At 38.2% G+C, this 19,333-nt stretch overlaps 1 pseudogene across 1 annotated transcript in view; it reads right to left on the bottom strand.

The window, feature by feature from the left end:
* LOC308706408 (PH and SEC7 domain-containing protein 1-like) overlaps positions 1-19,333 on the bottom strand; it is a 42,536-nt pseudogene that overhangs the window by 3,449 nt on the left and 19,754 nt on the right. Inside the window, exons 9-14 of the transcript in view lie at positions 17,897-17,940; positions 5,084-5,256; positions 3,080-3,150; positions 2,276-2,433; positions 1,369-1,513; positions 612-755 (exon numbers count right to left, since the gene is read on the bottom strand). The product of the transcript in view is annotated as a PH and SEC7 domain-containing protein 1-like (transcript). The remainder of the gene's footprint in view (positions 1-611; positions 756-1,368; positions 1,514-2,275; positions 2,434-3,079; positions 3,151-5,083; positions 5,257-17,896; positions 17,941-19,333) is intronic.

Raw genomic sequence — 19,333 nt, 5'->3', positions numbered from 1 at the left:
CACCCCAAAAAATGGTTTTATGTCAGTTATTTATATATTTTGCTGTAGTGTGTTAGTAGGAAATAACAGTTTACATTTCCAAACACTCGTTAATGGTACACTCTTGGTAAACACTCTTTTGTCGTTAATTGTAATAATCCAGTGAGATTTTTGTATAATCAAGGAGTCTGAAAACAGCTGGTATGATCTGATCTCACTATTGTTGAGTCTGTCAAAATATATAAATAACTGACTTAAAACCATTTTTGGGGGGGGAAATACCAGCATGCCTAAGACTTTTGCACAGTACTGATATTTCAGAGCTGTGAAGTCCAGGTTCAGAAAGTAAAAGTCCTGGGTTTGCTAATTAGCACAGTTTGTCAGCCAGGAGAACTAATGAGTGAAATCAGCTGGATGAGTTCATGGGTGGAATAGACACATGGCAGGACTTTTACTTTCTGACCCCTGGACTTTACTGTATATAAAGATTACCACTATTCACTACTACAATCACTACTTTTCAGGAAATGGAAAAACACTGTTTTTTTTTAAATACCCCAAACTTTTAAGCGCTATCATGGCACATACTGTCCAGTATGCGGTACACTAGCAGTACTTTTCTTTTTTTTTACCTCAAACTCTAGATATTCCTCTCTCAGTCGGTACTCCTCAAGTTCACGACCTTTGACCTTTCGGTCAGGCGGATAAGAGCGCAGTTGTACGAGCTCGGTGGAGATGGAGCGAAATCGGGTTTCATGAGCCTGTACCTGCTCCTCCTACACACACACACACACAAACACACACACACTTTATAATACTGCAGCTTATATAAACACATATACAAGCACACACACACACACACACACTCACAGTGAGCTACTGCCTACATAGGCAGCTACATCACGCAAATAGGTACAATAATTATTCAAATGTATTGTTTTATTAAATAATTATAGAATATTTATAAAATTATTATTCATATTTGTTTTATTAACATTTTATATTCTTATTACCATATATTTAATATTTATACTCATTTGTTAACATTATTTAATGCATCAGTTAACAAGAACCAGCTACAGTATGAACAGTATAATTTTACAGCATTTATTTACCTTTGTTAATGTTAATTCATATAAATAACATTTTTCATTGTTTGTTCATGGTGCATTAATTAATGTTAACAGATAACACACTTTGATTTAAAAAAATGTATTAGTAAATGTAGAAATTAACATTAACAAAGGTTAAAAATGCAACAGAAGTATTGTTTATTGTTATGTAATGTAGTTAACTGATGTTAAAAAATGAAACCATATTTTAAAGACTTATATTTGATAAGGATAAGATACATATATGACACCATGTATGCTATTGTGATCATCTGACCTGTGATAGTTTGGAGGCGGAGCCTGGCAGCAGTGGTCGACTAAACTTCTTCTGTGAGCCAATGGCAGCAGGGAGGGGCGGGGCTGAAAACATGGCCGCCACTGTGTTGATGCGTGTGATCCAAGACTGCATTTGTTCAGCATTCCTACACAAACAAATCAAATAACTTTTTTAAGAAAAAGTCAAAGATAAGTACAAGGCTTTAACAGAGTGTGGGTTCTAGTATAATTCATTTTCTCAAGCAGTAACACTTGAAGAACGACCAAGAATGAGCTCTGCGGTTGTTAAATGATGGTACAGAAGCAGTATGATGAATATATATATTTTTAATTATCCTAGTGAAGAACAACACTTCCTATAATCCCGAAGAGGGCTCCATCAATCTGAGAAGACGTGGAATCGCAGGAAAAAAAGCAGTGTTTATGTATGTATAAGTGCAAACATGTACCCACAAAAAAAGTGGATTTTCCAGCACAAGCAATGAGAGCTGAAACTGGGGCAAACTTCAACTAGAGCAGAGCGAGTTCTCCTGGGGAACGGGAATGTGTGTGAACACACACACACAAAAGACAGAAACACAGCCGACGGGACTGCATAAGTGTTTTGTCATAAATTGGACCGAAAAGATGCCAAATGCTGAGCCTCGTGCTGTACAGATTTATTCCAGTGATTTATTCCAGTTAAAGCTTACTGTTTTTGCGTTTTGTACATAAGCATATGCACATAGATGCTTAAGTGATTTTCACAAATGTGTGACACAGATTTGTGCATCTGAATGCTCATTTATCTCCTGAGATCTTTTTGCAATACTGTGTCACACAATGCATTTCCAGTATAAAAAGTATTAAACTGGAACATCATAAAACGTAGGACGGGACTTTATCTGTGGGGAATTGTGTGAACTCACGGCGCCTGGAAGAGGTAGACTCTCCAGTCAGCGGTCCGGAGGTAAAACACGTTTGGCCGTTTGCTGTAGTCTGTGGCTCGGATGGCCAAGGAATGGTGAATCGACACAGCATTCTTCAAATCCTCATCGGACAGCTGTTTATCTGGCCGATACTCGCCCTGGAAAAGCAATTATCCAGTAATTAATTCAATACATGTATCAGAGATGACCTCATAGTACACTCTCGTAATCATTACAGATTTATTGATCATATTGTCATTCACCTCATTACGTATATTACCATCAAACTGTGCATATCTGGACAAATGCAACAGCTGTTGGGTTTATATTAAGGCAAACAAATATAATTTGTTTGAAAGGCACTAAATATTGGCAAAAGTGCTGTTACTTAATATACCGATGATTTATTTAACTGTGTAATGAACAAATCACACATATAATCACACATACAGTGTGTGGAGGGATTTAACAGACTCAGATAGAGATAAATATTTAATATTAAAATATTTAAAATATGTCATTAAATGTAATTAAAAAACTACAATTAAATGTAAGCATAAATACATAAGTAGGGAAATACATAAATTTATTTTATAAAATTGTATTAACATTTTTTATTTATGTAAAATTAAAAAGAATGAGAAGAAAGAAGGACAGGAGGAAAAAGGGAAGGATGGGAAGAAGGAAGGAAGGAAGGAAGAACAGGAGGAAGGAAGGAAGAACAGGAGGAAGGAAGGAAGGAATGAAGGAAGGAAGGAAGAACAGGAGGAAGGAAAGAAGGAAGAGAGGAAGATAGAAACTCACCTTCTGCAGGTAAAGGATGAGTCCCTTAAGAACGGCATAAAACGTTTTCCATCCTCTTTTCCCACGAGGTGCTGCATTTCACATGAAAAATAAACAAACCAAAATGTAAACAGATTTTTATTATGCAGGAAAATGGACCAAATACATCAATACACTGGTGTTGACTAAAGAGTTTTTGATTGAAACCCACTACACCTGCATTTCCTTCTAAATAAATACATATTTTTTTGTTGGCAGATGTTTTTACACCTCTGAGGAAATAATATTATTTACATTTTGTGACATTGTATGCTACTGTAAAATAATATTAAACTAAGTACATGCATATATTGTACATTTCATAATCAGTTAAAGGTTATAAATCTCTAATATACTGAATATAAAATATTATAGCATTAAAAAATGGGTTACACTTTATTTTAAAGGGCACCTATTATGCAAAATTCACTTTTACATGGTGTTTGAACATAAATGTGTGTTGGCAGTGTGTGAGCAAAACCACCCTAGAATGATAAAAATCCACCCAGTAGTTTTTTTACTATCTCAATAAATCATAAGCACTGTCTCAGATTGCCCTCACTGTGACGTAGAAATGAGCTAAGCCCCACCGACGTGATTTGATTGACATCTGGTTTTGGCATAGACCCCGCCCTCGGTGATCTGCATCCTCCATCAACGACAGCCGGTAATGTCCCCTAAGAAGTGTGTTGTGGGATGTAAGAATGGACATACTAGTCTTCACTGACATCAGAGCCACTGAAAACGCAGCGGATGGATTTTATTTATGAAGAAAAGGCACCACTTAAACTTCCTAAATACGAGATTCATTTTCTGACTGACTGTTTATAGTGAACGAGGGTCAAAGTTAATCCTAGAGTGTGGATCGTTGCCTACAGTTCGCGATCCAATATCATCTCCAGAAGAAGTAAGTGTATTTTATGATTTTTGAGCAAATAGTCATTTCAATCGATGTCAGCCAGTTCAACAACAAATGCGTCTAAAGCTATTTATTGTCGTCGTCATAGGATGTCTCAACAAACAACGTCAGACAGTTTTATGTCACGTAGGCATTTTTTTGCAGCATTTACAAATGTAAATAAATTAAGGTCTGCTCTATCTCCATAGACAGTAGGCTATATAAACGTCTATCTCCCTCCCCTTAATAAATAAATAAATAAATCGTTTGTACTTAGCAAACGTTATCACAGTAGTGTGTGTGTGTGTGTGTGTGTGTGTGTGTGTGTGTGTGTGTAACGTTACTAGTTTCAAAAAAATTGCGCGAACGTTATCACAGTTCGTGTGTGTGTGTGTGTGTGTGTGTGTGTGTTGCACATCCATAATGGCAAAGGGGACGCGATTAAAACTTTGTAAGTACATAAATGTATCAAATAACCATTCCGAGACGTTTAGTCCATTCTCATTCGTGTTTATTCTGTGCCGGAGTCTCTTCATCATCTAGGTCCAGCAGCAGGGCGGGGATTATGCAGCTCATTTACATTTAAAGTGGTAGGCGCCAAAACAGCTCTTTTTAAAACAGGCCCCAAAAATGACATTTTCAAATGGTTATAATAAATTAACTGTGGGGTATTTTGTGCTGAAACTTCACAAATGCATTCTGGGGACACCCAAGACCAATATTACATCTTCTAAAAAGGGGCATAATAGGTGCCCTTTAAGGTGAGGTAGTGACGTTGTACTATTACATGTATTTACTATAGTGTTACGGTTAGGGTTAGATACTTGTAATTATGAATAATTTACTGTTATTACTATATTAAGTATATGTCGTAACGTGTAACTACGTCGCATTAAAATAAAGTGTTGCAATTTTTTTTTGTAAAGTTTAAAGATACAATTTGAAAAGATCATCAAGTAACCAAAACGCCCGTATAAAAGAGCAAAAAGTACTTCTGCTAATGTCCTAAATATACATTTCTATATAAGATGACTCACAGTAAGGTATATGTAATAATCTAGGAATGATGCATCCTCTTTATCACTCACTTCTCTTTCCATCACAGTCAGCGTGGACCTTCCTCACCAAGAAACCCGTTTTATAGAGAAGAGAACCAGACGGAGAAACTAAACCACTGCCTGTCCGCTTCATTCCTCTGGAGTTTGACTCGTCTCGATGCTCTCCCAGCTCCGAAAACGACTTGCGTAACTCTTCTTCATCGCTGAGGGAAGAAACAAATAAAACATAATAAAGTACTGACCAGGAGGAAGTGCATAAAAGAGGAATATGAAACAATGAACTCATTACGTATATTACCATCCAACTCTGTATATTTGGAAAAATGCAACAGCTGTTCAAAAATCAAAATAATAAAATATTTAAAATATGTCATGAAATGTTGCAATATATAAATAAATAACTACAATTACATGTAAAACATAAATACACATGGCAGGAAATACATTTATCTATTTATTTTACATTTTTATTATAATTTTTTATTTATGAAATATTAAAAAGAATGGGAAATAAACTAATGCCCAATTATAAAGCTCATAAAATTCCAAAACTAAATACACCTTGAAAATGTAGCAGACAAATCAGTCTATCATTAAATAATTAAATGCATCATGAAACGACTTGCGCAACTCTTCTTCATCGCTGAGGGAAGAAACAAAACTAAGGAAAAGAAAGTATTGACCAGGAGGAAGTGCATAAAAGAGGAATACAAAACAAAGTGATCTCACAGATAGATAAGCTGCGTTCGTGATAATCACTGTGTTATTATTACCATGGCATGCCTGGAATTTTTACAAAAACAGGAATTATTTTGAAACGCCTCATATTTTCCTTTTAGTTTCTATTAATATTGCTTATACTTAGTGTTAGGGGTCTGTTCCAGTAACTAACACTAAACATTAAACGCTATATAACAGTTCATCCCACATCATTAGTGTTACAGACATGGATGAGGCCTCAAATCATGCAGATTGATCGAGATAACGTGACCACAAACGACTGCTTTGAATGCACCGCTATTGCTTTTAGGAAAAGCACATCTAGGGCCCTATCTTACACCCGGTGCAATGCAGCGCCAAGCGCGGCGCAAGTGTTTTTTGCTAGTTTCAGTCCGACGCAGTTATCATTTTCACGTCCTGCGCCACGTTGTTTAAGCCGGGAGCGCCAACCATTTTTCCCGTCGTTAAACTAGCAAAAGTGGATTTGGACACGCCCTAAGTGAACTTGCGCTGTGCGCTTTAGACCATGTGCTTAGATTGTTAAAATAGGGCCCCTAGTGTTCTTTATACTGCAGTAACTGTGGAAAGAAATCCACCTCCGCAATGTGTTTGGTGTTTAAAGACTATGAGAGTTTGGATCCAGCCCCTCTGTCAGACTCGCTGTGATATTTCCGGCCTGTCCTGCTGTGTATCCCGCCTAGAGTGAATAAAAGTGTTTCCCCCGACAGTTTCCACCTCACTCCTGCCGACCATAACCCCCCAGAGAGAGGCAGACAGTATGGATCGAGTGAGTGTTGAAGTAAAGAGCTCTTCCCAGCGGGTTTCTCCCTCACATCTGCCACCAGAGGTCTGATGCTTCACTGCAGAAATCACATCAAAGAAAGGCTTTATCCGACAGGACAAACAATTACCGTACGCCACTGTGAGCCGGGGTTAAACGCACTGGTGTATTAAAGCCCTCATATCATGAAAAATCTCATTTCTTTTTGGAAAATGATGTTCAAAACACTATTTAGACATGCTTTAAAGTGCCCCTATTATGCTATTTTAAAGGTACATCATTTTGTTTTGGAGTCTCCTACGATAAGTTTGCATGCATCCAAGGTCAAAAACACTTTCATTTTCTCATACTATTCATTGCACATCACATAATTTCTCAAAGAGTCTGAAAATGGTTTATTCAAAGATTCGGTTTCTCTAAACCAGGGGTCACCAAACTAAGGCCCGCGGGCCGACTCAGGCCCGCCAGCCCCCTTTGACTGGCCCCCCAGCCCCTCTGCCCCCCACTACTTGAACCGGCCCTATGAGGCAATCCCCAAAAGTCGTCATGGACGGTACGTCATGGTACGGGCATGGTCACAGTTTGGTGCATACATTTTTACACGGAGAATACACGGTATAAAAATAAATAAAACTTGCGTGCAATTTAATTAATGTAATGCGGAACTACTGTTAGATACGCAGATTCTTAGGGACACCTAATCTGTAGCTCCGCCTTAGCTCTGAAGCTCTGAAGCAGGCTGCGGTGTAAAGATTGCAATGCTGGAATATGTTGAGAGAGAGGTGTGGGCGCGATCGAAAAGTCGTAAAGTGTTTACTTATATTTGTGTGTGTGTGTGTGTGTGTGTGTGTGGCGCGGCCGCGATCGAACAGTGGAAACATAAAAACATACTCCGTCATTTAGTTTATGCAGGACATCATTCAATCTGCAAAGTGTTTAAGTTACTGTTAATTACATTTTTAAGGAAAACAAATATATTAATCTGAAATGTAGATTAATTTTCAATTAATTCAGGTACAATTACCAAACATATCAAGGTATTTTTATTAATTGAATTAATGAACTAATTATATAAAACTATTGTCAGTGCACTACAAATAAACTGGTTCTATGCCTTTACTTTATTAATAAAACTTATTTTAAAAAAAAATACAAGGCTTAAGACTTTTTCTTTTGGTGGTCCAGCCTGAGACATGCACAAGCCTTCTGCATTTTTGTTTTGCTTTTCCCTTCATTGTACCCAACCGTGATGTCTGAACCGAGGTATGAACCGAACCGTGACTTCTGTGTACCGTTCCACCCCTAAAAGAGAGTGCAGAGTTTTCAAAGAACAGTGGACCAACGATTATTTGTGAAGAATACCTTTAAATAAAACAAAGTGTGAAGACTCGATTACAACTTTTGCAAACCACCAGTAAAGACAAATATGTGCCAGGAATCAAGTGTTGATATAGTAGTGTGGATATGGTAGTGGGGATGGCTGTGCCTAGCCTGACTACGTCAGACTTCCTACTTCCGCTCAATTTCATTTCGCTTCTGTAGTCAGTCTGAGATAACAGCTTATCTTTTAGTTTTCCATCGGCCTTCGGACGGCCGGGCCAATCAACGAACAGAGGGCGGGCTGAGAGCCGTGACGTAGACGCTGATTGTACCGTGGATTTACTTCACATAATCTGCAAAAGTCGTTCACAGCCATGTTTACTCCGGTATTTCGCTCGATGGTTTTTGTTTTCGCATCATACATGTGTTTACAGTGGAAGTTAGATGCGGCTGCGCATGCGCATAACAAACGCCATAACCAAACGTCATGTGATTGGCTTACGGGTAACCAATGATTTTAAACTTCAGACAAGCGCCCCCTAGCAAGAGAGAAAACACTTCTCTATTATGCCATTCCAGACTCTGTCTACGAAGCAAAGTGAAGTAGCAGAGTTTGGTATTACCAGGCTAGGCTGTGCCAGGCTAGTAATCTCTACTACACAATGAGGCCTGCTGGTGGTCATTTTGGTCTGGGTCATACAATTCTATGTTATATAGCTGACCTGGCCCCGGCCCCCCATCACAGTCAGGAACGATAATGTGGCCCCCAGAGAAAAAAGTTTGGTGACCCCTGCTCTAAACCCCTCCTTTCCACAAGCTGCTCTGCTCTGATTGGTCAGATGGCCCAGTCTGTTGTGATTGGTCGACTGCTTACAGCATGTGTCAGACACCAAAAGTCAATTACCATATCTGAAATTCATTCTTCCTCAACACTTGATACACAGTGATACGAACGAAACGACAGGGTCTATTTTACCGTATCAATTCCAGTGCGACTCCTTATCCTTCGGAAGCGCATGTAAAGTAGATTCGAAGTGCTGAAAACATGTAGACAACATGACCAAACTCTTCAGCAACAACTAGTGTTTGAGGGAGGAGCAAAGTAGACGTTGTTTGCAGGGAGCCAATGTAGACCGCAGGCTGGCATTATGCAAATTTGTTACATTGTTACATAGGTATGTTACGGAAGTGAGACTCATTTCAGCAGTTCAGAATCAAGTCTTTCTTTTAAGAGACAATAACTTTACTTGTCATGCACTTTGATCTTTCACACTTTGCAGAGCTTTTACATTCATAAACAGTTATATCACACACTGCATGAAAGGTAATATAAACATCACATTCCCAATCATGAGCACATTTAACTCAACATGATTCTGTTTACTTTCTGCACATTTCTTATCTTATAACGAACAATTCATCAATGCATGTTATTCCATGTTCAAAAAATCTTTACTCCGCCTCCAAAACAAATATCCTTTTGGGGTGATGTTCATTTTTCCCAATTCCAGGCAGTTCTAATGGGAAAGAAACCCCAACCTAGCTCCCCTTTATGCAAGTAAAACGGGCTACGAATGCCACTTCATGATTTTTAACACATGACCGCCTGCATTTACATATCAACGCCTATTGGTGATGCATGATGAATGCTAGAATAGCCAAATCAAAACAGAAGTCATTTACATATAGAAGTCTTAAAGGAACAGATGCAAAAACAGGTGGAAGTAACCATGAAAGATGAAGCAATGTTTTTAGTGCAAGAAACCTTGACCAACATTTCGGCACGTAATAACGTTAACTGAAACTTCATGAAATAAAATAAATGTTAACTAACCTTTAATTTTTAGATATTTATATACATTTTGCTTGTTGAAGTAATAAAATTACTAAATTATTATTAAAAACTATATAGATGTATTTAAAAAACAAAAATGAATAAAAAATGATAAAAATATATGAAAACAAACATGGAAAATATAGAATTAAAAAAAGATTAAAAATAAAATATATTAATGATGCTTCAGAGAAAAAATAAGATAGCAACTAAATAATAATAAAAATAGGAGTGAATAGAGTAGGAATGTACGCATAAAATGTGGAGTACATGCCCTTTAAAAGCAGGAGTGTGTCCGTGTGAATGTTCATGTTTCTGTCTTTCTCGGCTGCTTTATGAGTTCTCTCGACACATTCGCTACACTCAGAGGTGTAATATTTCTTGTGAACACACTTCGGATTGTCTGAGGTCATTTAACAGACCCCTTTAATGGTGTCTTTCTCAGAGAAAGGACACACATCACACTGCCGTCCCGTCCGCGTGATGTTTCTCAGGGGAAAGACACTCGACAGAAGCCAACCTGGAAATCATGGAGCTACGGTGGCCCAAACAGCCCAAAAACCTTCAACTCCTCTCCACAAACCAACACATAACCAGCCACCAATAGTACAAAAACAGAGACACAAAAACAGTGTCTTTCCCAAAAGCGTTGTTGCTCTAAGCACGGTTTAATAATCCCTTAATAAGTCTTTAACTGTACCTACTGTAAAAACGACGCAATAAAACCTCTTCAGAAACCCAATGCACAACGATCAAGCATTATGGTGGTGATCTTTTGCACATGCAATCTCACATTTACTTCTAATATGGAATCTCTCAGATGTCAAAATGGCCTTCTTGATACAATTTCGGGTCTCCTGAGATTATCACATGACAACAATAAGCATTCAAGTGGCACAATAAGAAATCTGACTATGTGCGCGCTGCTCTAAAAAGGGTAAAAAAATAAAAGAAATCAGTCAATCAGTCTCATACTGAGCATGTGCATTAAACTTAAAGCCTGTTGCCTGGTAACTGTCGGCACAAAAGAGAGAGAGAGAGAGAGAGAGAGAGAGAGAGAGAGAGAGAGAGAGAGAGAGGGAGAGGGAGAGAGTGAGAGAGTGTGTGTGTGTGTGTGTGTGTGTGTGTGTGTGTGTGTGTGTGTGTGTGTGTGTGTGTGTGTGTGTGTGTGTGTGTGTGTGTGTGTGTGTGTGTGTGTGTGTGATGGTCGGAGGACTGGTGGGGAAAGAAACGCAAGCTAAAGAATAAATTTATCCAGAGCCATTACAGCGGGACTGATGTTGCTCGCGGGACGCTCACGGCTCGACTCCAGACATGATTTCATGAAACACTGAGAGACTAATGACACTAATCACACACACACACACACACACACACACACACACACACACACACACACACACACACACACACATCAAGACTTTACAACCTGACAAAGACACATGAGTGATATACAGATAAGCAAACTGTACATCAACATTTTAAAGCCTTTTGGCAATTTCAATATGCAACTCAACTTTTATTCATTTGTTTCCATTATTTAAACTAAAAGTTTTAATCCATTTGCAGCCAATTCGATTTAAAATGTTTTATGTTAATTTATAGTAAATGTGCAAAAGTTAGGAGTCAGTAAGATTTTTATTTTTTTTTAAAGAAATTAATACTTTTATTCAGCAAGAATGCTTTAAACGGACACAAAAAAGTGACAGTAAAGACATTTATCATGTTACAAAAGATTTTCATTTAAAATAAAAGCTGTTCTTTTAAACTTTGTTCATCAAAGAATCCTGAAAAAAAAAATGCACAATGGTTTCCGCACGAATATGAAGCAGCTGTTTTTAACATTGATAATAATCATAAATGTTTCTTGAGAGTCAAATCATCATATTAGAATGATTTCTGAAGGATCATATGACGCTGAAGAGTGGAGTAATGATGCTGAACATTCAGCTTTGATCACAGGAATAAACTCCATCTCACACGGGGGAAAATTACTTGAATATTGATCATTTTGTGACATTGTGATGAATGCCGTGCATGAGAGTCTTGTGTCGGGTAATAAGAGTTCATTAACACTCCAGGCTGAGGAACGGCGGGTTTAAAACTTTGACGTCAAGCCTGAGAACGGATGTAATAGACTTAGTTCAGGTTAATGCACTTTAATATTACAACATTTTCAAATTGTAACATTTGTAACTATAATGCGAAGGTGTTTCTTACGGTCTCAAGCATTTCGAAATTTTATTGCAACATTTGAATAAAGCCACGTGGAGACTATAAATAATTGAACTGATTCATTGAAATGAACAGTTTGAACTGATTCAAGAAGATGAAACTTTTAAAGCTGAATTTCGTAAATCACTAAAAAACACAAACACTAAAAAAATCTGTTGTAATGTTCTAAATGTCACTGAAAAGGTCTAAAACAATTATATAGGCAAAAATATATATATTGTGAATTTTCAATATATCACCCAGGGCTAGAAGACAGAAACAGTGGAAGAGAAAGAGTCGAAGCAGAGGAAAGGAACAGACACCGGGTGAAACATGTAATCAGGAAAGGGCAGAATGATTAGATTCAGAGAGCGGCATGCTGGGAAAACAGGAGCGCCTGTTGAGGAGCGAGCAATTCTCACATACTGACTGATCATCTGTATGCTCACACACACACACACACACACACATCACCGACTCTAACATAATGTAAAACACACACACACACACACACACACACACACACACACACACACACACACTAACATCACCGACTCTCTAACATAATGTAAAACACACACACACACACACACACACTAACATCACCGACTCTCTAACATAATGTAAACACACACACACACACACACACACACACACACACACTAACATCACCGACTATCTAACATAATGTAAACACACACACACACACACACACACACACACACACTAACATCACCGACTCTCTAACATAATGTAAACACACACACACACACACACACACACACACACACACACACACACACACAGTAACATCATCAGCTCTCTCTCTCTCTCTCTCTCTCTCTCTCTCTCTCTCTCTCTCTCTCTCTCTCTCTCTCTCTCTCTCTCTCTCTCTCTCTCTCTCTCTCTCTCTCTCTCTCTCTCTCTCTCTCTCTCTCTCTCTCTCTCTCTCTCTCTCTCTCTCTCTCTCTCTCTCTCTCTCTCTCACACACACACAGTAACATCATCAGCTCTCTAACATACTGTAAACACACACTCAAAACACAAACACACACACACCATCAGTTCTCTAACATCCTGTAAGCACACATTCTCTCTCAAACACACACACACACACACACACACACACACCTGAACAGCAGATATGAGTGAATCTCACGGTCACACGTGTTTCCAGTGTTTTCTCCTCAGTATCAGTGAACAGCTTCATTCCCCCCTTCCATCCCTCCTCTGAATCTGCCTCTATCTGTCCCAGTCTCTCTTCTTTTTCTCCCTCTCACACAGGGGAAAATTACTTCAATATTGATAATTTTGTGACATTGTGATGAATGCGGTGCATAAGAGTCTTGTGTCGGGTAATCAGAGTAATCAGAGTTCATTAACACTCCTGGCTGAGGAACGGCGGGTTTATTCTGCTGGTGTTTCCACCAAAATATGAAGCAGCACAACACTGATAATAATAATGTTTCTTAAGCAGCAAATCATCATATTTGAATGATTTCTGAAGGATCATGTGACACTGAAGACTGGAGTAATGATGCTGAACATTCAGCGTTGATCACAGGAATAAAAAAAATTAATAAAACACTTATTTTAAATAGTAATAATATTTCACAATATTACAGTAGTTTATCAAATAAATATAGCCCAAACTTCTGAACGGTAGTGTACAGTTTAGCTGGTAATTATCGCAAAAACAAAGATCTCCAAAAGAAAACTCATAAAATCTAATAATATATTACATTTATTAAAACTTCTGCAAATAAAAATATTTCATTACACATAGACAACAAGATGAACACTGCACGTTTGAGCATAAAAAAGATCTGCAAGGTTACAAAGATCAAAGTCCACTCCAAAAAGAGATATTTTATTTAGCAGAATCCCCTTTTCAAGAGCCGCAACGAACGGCTCATTTTGGACTACAAAGTCATTTTTCTGGGCTTTATGAATCCATAATGTTTCTCATTTAAATAATCCCTGCCCTCTGAATATGCAGAAACACATACGAGGCCTGGATGAGCTGCTGCTGCTTTTTCCACAACTCGTATGCTTGACCTTCCTACGGCTCACGAACTTAACGTGGGTAACATTTATTTTAAACACTGTTCCTGAACATTATAATCCTGATGTTTATCTGCGTGCTGCACATTTTATGGAGAACAGCTTCCAGAACCATAATGCAGGATACACACAAAAGCTTCTCCTGAAACGGAGCAGTTTCCACTTTGTCGGGACAATCTGTTGTTTATGGATCACAACTTGTAAGTATGTCTTATTATTTGTTGTTGCATCTATTAACAGTTCTAATTATAAGTTTCGTGTTGTTGCTACGCTCTGCTGCTAGCCAACATTAGTGTTGATATAGTGTTGTTTACTATAGCTCTCACTTTTGCAAGGCTGTTCATCGCTCCTTAGGAGAATTAACCATGTTTTTGAGATCGATTACTGTTTGTATGACCATAGTTTTCAGACAAATATCATGATTAAAAGGTGGATAACATCATACTTATAATGTACAAGAAAAACAAATCACTCTGAAACGTCCTGTGAAATCCGCGCTTGCAAAGTCGGTGCATGAAATCCACTCTGGATGCTCCTCTTGTTTGTTAACATTGTCAGGGTCTGAATCGAGTTTGAAATTGCTGCCATCCTTTATATTTACACTAGAGCAGAACTCTAGGAGGGGCGGGACAATTCCCAAACACACGCCAAACGCTGTAAGTAGACTGGCGCAGGTATGACATCACTTTGTAGGCCAAATCGCGGAAGTGAGTTAGCATTTTAGCAATTTCCGGTTCCATAATCCCGAAATCAATATTTTTTTATGGGATTTTGGTTAAATGGCTGAAATAAGGTCTGTGCTGAACACAAGCTCCAAACACTTTCACATTTTATTCTATGACATAAAATACATCAGTTTTATCCCGATTTTTATGAAGCTGTCTTGAAAAAGGCGGTTGCTAACAAAAGTGGCTAAATGGGAGTAACAGAGTCTGTCGAGGAGATTAAACGTCATCACGCCGAACCGGTAAACTCAAGTCTGCTTTTATAGATTCGTTATGTTTATAATTGTGCTCTTGTAAACTATTCTAACTCAAACATTCTTGTAAAATGTTTTTAGATAAAAACTGAAAGAGTTGTCGGAAGCTAGTGATGGTGACGTTGAAGTCGAGCGTTTATAGCCTAGCGTTAGCTTTTTACTTCTGGCGACTGCATTTAGGGTTCAAAATTCATAAAAGTCGTGTTCATCTGTGATAATTATCTTGATGGACAAAACGTGCAAGTATCATACACTTTTGTTGATTACAGAGCTTGTTTTTAGCAATAATCCAAAATCCTATGGGAAAAGCCTATTGGGTTTTTGTCGAGGGAACCAGCGTAATGCTAACAGCCGGTTGGCCTACAAAGTGACGTCATACCTGCACCCTCTATTACAACACACTGGGCCAGCTGACCAATCACAGCACATTTTGTATTTCGGAGGGAGGGGCTTCATTGAAAACAACGCGTTCGGGACAGACTGCATAGATGGGAGCAGTAATAATACCCTGGTAATCCAGAGTTCTCGCGAGAGCACAAGTTGAATTTGCTCAGTGAGTTACTCTGGTGTCTAGTAATGATGCTCATTAAATATGCCCCTCGATCTGAGCTGCACCAATCACATCGGGTTATCTGATATAGGCGGGCCAGAGGCGAGATGACGACAGCGCTGTGACGTCGAAGTCATTAGTAAACAATGCAAGATGGCTATGGATGAACCCCAGTTGTTTGAAACGGCTTTGGCCGCTACAATGAACGAGTTAGACTTGGCTTTTTCTCTAAAAGAGGAACAGAAGATGGCACTCGAATCCTTCCTTTACAAGAAGGACGTTTTTGCTGTTTTGCCGACCGGATACGGTAAGAGTCTAATCTAACAGTGAGCTCCGCTGGTAACTAAGCGTATGGGGTTTATTATTGTGATTGGTCGTAATGTTATCCAGTTGCGTGCAGTGAGATTTTCAAATGCATGCCTGGTGCCGCCCCTCGAGCTGGCCGATTTTCATTAGTCGACGCCAGACCATTAATCTTTTAGATTTAGGTCTGGATTTCCAGGCTACAGTAATAATGTAAAATATGTGAAAAATTATGTGTTTTTGAATAATCAAGCATTAAAAGCATATTCTAGTACACCCCAAAAACAAAATCAAGACTTTGTAAAAGGGCATAATAGGACCCCTTTAAAATAAAGTGTTACCATCCATTATAAATCGCACTGATGTGAAAAGACACGCATTATACACAAATCTTTTACTGTTCAAACTTCAAACACACCATTGACCAATCCGAATTAATCTATTATGACAGCTATATATATATAAATAAAAGCTTTTGCTAGACAGCAAAGACATCAAATCCAAAAAATAGAGATTTGTTTATCATTCTCAACCCAAGACTATCAAGTCATTCTCAGAATTTCAACAAAAACTAATCTATGGCAGCCAGCATGACACAGCAACAGTGAATGTATAAAAATAATGTTCAATGCACCACAGAGCAAGGCATAAAAACACGTGTACAAGATCCCAGAATCAAAGTTTGAGCCGCTGGATGCGGATGAAGTGGCGTTTCTCTGCTGCGCACTCGTTCATGAGCTCAGGGAGGGACGGGGGAGGCTATTTTGGGAGCTGCAGTAGGTGTCTGTGGGTTCACCTTTGCTCAGGATGCGAACGGGACCCTTTCAAGAGCGTTCTGGTGTGTGTGTGTGTGGGCGCGTGGATGAGAACAAGGTTAGGGCTCTGTGTGTGTGTGTGTGTGAGAGAGGGGGTGAATTCATATCGACAGAACAGAGCCGAGCGGTAACTATGCAGCGGTATCCATGGAGCCGTAACCATAGCAACGGCGCTAGGAAAGCCAGGGTCTTTAATTGGTGAGTGTGAATATACATAGGGAGAGAATAGCCAGCTCTGACACAATATTGTTTCCAGCAAACAATTCACATATTTATGGCCTGAATTAAACCTGCTTTTGTTTCACTGTTTGGAACCACTTTCCCCCTGTGACATCAGTGTCTTTCAGCCGTGTGAACATTTACAATGGCAATCACATCAAAATTATTACAGTTATAAAGCATCACTATTAAACAATGAATTTACTTTCCAAGCCATCAAACATGCACTCGGGCCTGCCAGACCATAAAATGGACACGTATATCAATCTGAAAGACTTGCGCTCAATGTCTAGACACTACATAAATCATAGACCTAAATTTAAGATGTAGAATTATGTATTTGAAATGCATATACAATTTCCATTCATATGCATTACACAGATTTAACATAAACTTAATGTGATACATATTTGTCAGTCGTGCATAGATGAAACGGGAATGAATTCTGTAATATTACTAATTTGTCATCAATAAATCCAATTGGTTTCAAGCCGATTATTGCTTACATATCCACAGCTAGCCATATTTGAATCATACTCATGCTTTCATGTAAAGATTTATGCTGATGCTAAGCAGTTTGAATAAATGCATTTTGAAAATATGAATATTAAAATAAAACCAAATAGATGCAAATACGCTATGATTTTTTTTGTGTGTGTGTGTAGAAATCCCGTTTCAATAAATATACATCACATTAAGTTTGTGCATGTTAAAACTGTGTGGAAATATATGCAATTCAAATAAATTGAGGCCTAAATATTAGCAAGAGCAAGAGAAAACAAACGAGAACACTTTGGTAGATGCTTGTTAATGCAACTTTTGCATGAGCAAATACTGTAACTGTATATAGTTGCAAATTTTACAATTTTGACAGACACTGCGCTATTTTGGAGGAAACAATGGTTACCATGGTAATGTGTTCAGTAAGGGCAGTCAGAATCAGTTGACTCGTGTTTCGATGTGGGTAGTTTGGTAGTAGCACATTGCACCTACTGTAAAACCTTCCAGTTATTATCAGTGAAAGCAGGAAGAAAACACACTTACATTGTCCACTGCAGCTTTTCATTTTTAATAGAGTTGTACAGGGCCTGCGGATAGAGGGATAGAGAGAGAGAGAGAGAGAGAGAGAGAGAGAGAGAGAGAGAGAGAGAGAGAGAGAGAGAGAGAGAGAGAGAGAGAGAGAGAGAGAGAGAGAGAGAGAGAGAGAGAGAGAGAGAGAGAGAACAGTCAGTAACACTCACACCTAAGCTGTGAATGACTGTGAGTTTGGTTTCAGAGGCTGCGTATGAGTTGCATCATATATATTCTGCTGTAACTGGCATCATAATCAGGCCGTGAGAGATGACAAACCCCAAAATAAACACATCTGACTCAAACACAGTTGCAAAGTCATTCTGGCCATACCTAATAATCAGTAAAGCATTCATTTAACTCTACAACTAAAAAATCTAAACTTTTTCCATTTTATATCGGCAAAAATATCAATAAATAAAACAGAAATATTATATATTAATATAATATAAGAAAGGCAACAATAAAATAAAAAAATAAAAAAGAATTAAATCAAATTAAAAAAGAATAAAAAATAAAAATAAAACAAAATCTTCTTTCAATACAAGAGATTATTAAAACCGAATCACAGAAGGCTGTTTCCTACTGATCATTAGCACTTCATTGACACATCATCAGTGTAAATGACGAGTGTGTGGACGTCAGTCGTAAAACACCTGCGTCACAGTGGAATCCTGTCCCTACATTTGATAATACCTCCATATGAGAACATTCTCAATGACAATGATTCATTAATTCAATGTGATTTTGTTTTATTAAATTCTAAAAAAGGCAAAGTTAAGGCTTGGGTTTAGGGATAATAATGAGATTTATATAAAAGCAATAAAAGTCTATGGTATGTCCTTAAGATAATAAGATGAACATGCATGTGTGAGGCTCTCTAATAAGCATATTATTCACTCTATATGTCCTTTCATCTAGAAAGAAGAAGAAACCTCAGCATCAACAGCTCATAATCTCTCCACAAACCAACGTTCACTTCAAGCACAACTTCAGCTGCATTCTTCAAAATAAAGCTTCTCGATGTGTGTTTTAGCATCAGTGCCATAGAAGAACCATTTTTGGTTCATCAAAGAACCTTTCAGTCAACAGTTTAAATAATCTAAAGAATCTTTTTCCACTTTGAAGAACCTTTTGTGGAATGGAAATGTTCCGTGGATGTTTATGGAACCATCAATGTCAATAAAGAACCTTCATTATTAAGAGTGTAGAGTGTAGAGTACTAAACTGAGAACTGAACATGTGCTGACTTTATTCCTTAAAACACACACACACACACACACACACACACACACACACACACACACACACACACACACACACACACACACACACACACACACACACACACACACACACACACACACACACACACACACACACACACACACACACACACACAAACACACA

The sequence above is a fragment of the Scardinius erythrophthalmus genome (assembly GCF_964197995.2).
Source record: "Scardinius erythrophthalmus genome assembly, chromosome: 18".
Taxonomy (NCBI): domain Eukaryota; kingdom Metazoa; phylum Chordata; class Actinopteri; order Cypriniformes; family Leuciscidae; genus Scardinius; species Scardinius erythrophthalmus.
This window is presented reverse-complemented; position numbering and strand designations above follow the sequence as displayed.